Source organism: Orycteropus afer, unplaced genomic scaffold, assembly GCF_000298275.1.
Source record: "Orycteropus afer afer isolate SDZICR_OR568_19922 unplaced genomic scaffold, OryAfe1.0 scaffold00028, whole genome shotgun sequence".
Taxonomy (NCBI): Eukaryota; Metazoa; Chordata; class Mammalia; order Tubulidentata; family Orycteropodidae; genus Orycteropus; species Orycteropus afer.
Window position 1 is genome coordinate 11,641,125 of NW_006921615.1, and position 2,766 is coordinate 11,643,890.

The window sequence follows — 2,766 nt, forward strand, 5'->3', positions numbered from 1 at the left end:
GATCTTTGACAAAGGGCTGAAATCCATTAAATGGGGAAGAGAATGTTTGTTTAATAAATGGTGCTGGCAAAACTGGAGATCCATTTGCAGAAAAATGAAGCAAGATCTGTACCTCACACTATACACAAAAAATTAACTCCAGATGGATCAAGGACTTAAATGTGAACCTCAAATTATAAAGTTCCTCAAGAAAAGCTAGGGGCAAATTTACAGGCCCTAATATATGGCAATAATAGACTATTAAGCATAACCCAAAATGCAAAAACAGCAGGAGATAAACTAGATGAATGAGGCCTTCTAAAAATTAAATTTTTTGTGCTTCTAAAGACTTCTCCAAAAGTGTCAAAAGAGAACCCACAGATTGGGAAAAAATAGTTGGCAATGACATATCTGACAAGTGACTTATGTCTAGAATTTATAGAAAAATCCAAAACCTCAATGACAAAAAGACAAATAATCCAATTAAAAATGGGCAGAAGACATGAATAGATACTTCACTAAGGGGGATATTCAAGCGGCCAACAAACATATGAAGAAATGCTCACGATCATTAGCTATTAGAGAGATGCAAATCAAAACAACAATGAGATACCATCTTGCTCCAGCACTAGTAGCAAAGTTCAACAAGACAGAAAATAACAAATGCTGGCAAGGATGTGGAGAGATTGGGACTCTCATACACTGCTGGTGGGACTTTAAAATGGTACAACCACTGTGGAAGCAGTATGGAAAATCCTTCAAAAGTTGGATTTAGAAATACCATTTGACCCAGCCATTCCATTACTAGGTATATGTCCTAAAGAAGTGAGAGTCATGACAAGAACAGACATATATGCACACCCATGACAATATGCAGCACTACTGAAAATAGCCAAAAGATAGAAACAACCTAGGTGCCCATCAACTGAGGAATGGATAACCATACACACAATGGAATACTTTGCAACCCTAAAGAATAATGTAGAATCTGCAAAACATGGATAAACTTGGAGGACATTATGCTGAGGGAAATAAGTCAATCACAGAACGATGAATATTGTATTAGTCCATTATTGTGAAAGTCAAGGAAAGGTTTATCCATGGAAGGAAATTTTCTTGGGTTTCAGGGGTTGGAGCTCCCCTAACCCTTTTGGGAGGGAACACTGTTAGATAGGCGGAGATAAGTATTGATTTGGTTGAAGAGAAGGGCAATGTACCAAATGTGAGTGATCGACATGGTGGTGTTGAGGAAGACATGGAGAGGTTCATGAGAACCCTTTTGCACATACAGTACTGTGATGTCAGTGAAGGCAAACACAGGTATATGGGTGGATAGATGGGTGGACAAGCTGAACTATTAGGTATGTCCATGCAGTATACCCAAGACCATGTATAGGGTTGCCAGACAATGGTCCTATAAGTGTATTTGTATGTTGTTGTTGTTGTTGTTATGTGCCGTCGAGTCGGCCCCGACTCATAGCAACCCCTCCTTGGGTTTCCGAGGCAGTATCACTACGGAAGTAGGATTGCCTAACCTTCCTTCCGAGGAGTGGCTGGTGGGTTTGAACCGCCAGCCGTCTGGTTAGCAGGCAAAGTGTCTTAGTATTTGTATAATCTATAAGAATTCCCAGGTATAAAGAAGAACTGACAAGGGAAAAGTTTGTAGTCACTTCTTGGTCACAGCCAGCTACCCAGAGGGACGGAATAGTTAAACTGATGGGCTCAGGACCATAATCACAGGGGACATCAAGCTCAATTGGCATAACATACTACACAAAACATTGTTTCACCTTCTACTTACAGGGGACATCAAGCTCAATTGGGATAACATACTATACAAAACATTGTTCCACTTTCTACTTTGACGAGTAGAGACTGGGATTTAAAACCTTGCAAGCAGCCATCTAGATGCAACGATGGGTCTCTCCTTGTCCAGAGCAAAGAAGAATGAAGAAAACCAAAGACTCATGGAAAACAATTAGTGCTAGTAACTGGTACACTATGTGATCCGCAGCCTATACGACTATAAGACCAGAAGAACTAGATGGTGCCCAGCTACCACTGTCAACCAATCAGAAGGGAATCTATGTAAGAGATCCTGGATAGAGAGGGAGAACAATGTGGAACAAAACTCAAAATCATTTGGAAAAATAAAGGTGGAGTGGTGGGTGGGACCAGGTGTGCTGGTCTGATAGATGCTGGTGGAACCACTGAGACTATGACCCCTAGCTGCCCTTCAGGTCTGGAATTGAACCCACACCTGTGGCTTCCAGCCAAACAAAAGACAGGCATATGAGTTGAACTTTTACCTGAGGTAGATACTCTCCTTGGAGAGAACAATCATGGGAGAAAGAAGGGCTGTTTATGCACAGGAAGAGAGCTTAGGCGGCAGGAGTACATGGAAGGATAGACACAGGGAAGAGGTAACTATCAGGAGGAAGTGGGAGGAAAGCTGTTGCATTGTGATAAACTGTAGTCAATGTAATGAGACAAAGTATATGTGAGACAAAGTATATGCTGTTGTATGGAAAGTGAATGTGCTCTGTAAACTTTCACCCAAATCAGAATTAAAAAAAGAAAGAAAGAAAGAGAAACAAAAGGCATCCAAATTGTCAAACAAGTAAAACTATCACTATTTGCAGAGGATATGATCTTATAGATAATAAATCCCAAAGGCTCAGTAAGAAAATTACTGGAACTGATTGGTAGTTTCAGCAGAGTCAGCTGGATTTCTTTCTTTCTTTCTTTCTTTTTAAACATTCTGGTGAATTTCTTTTTTTTTTTTTT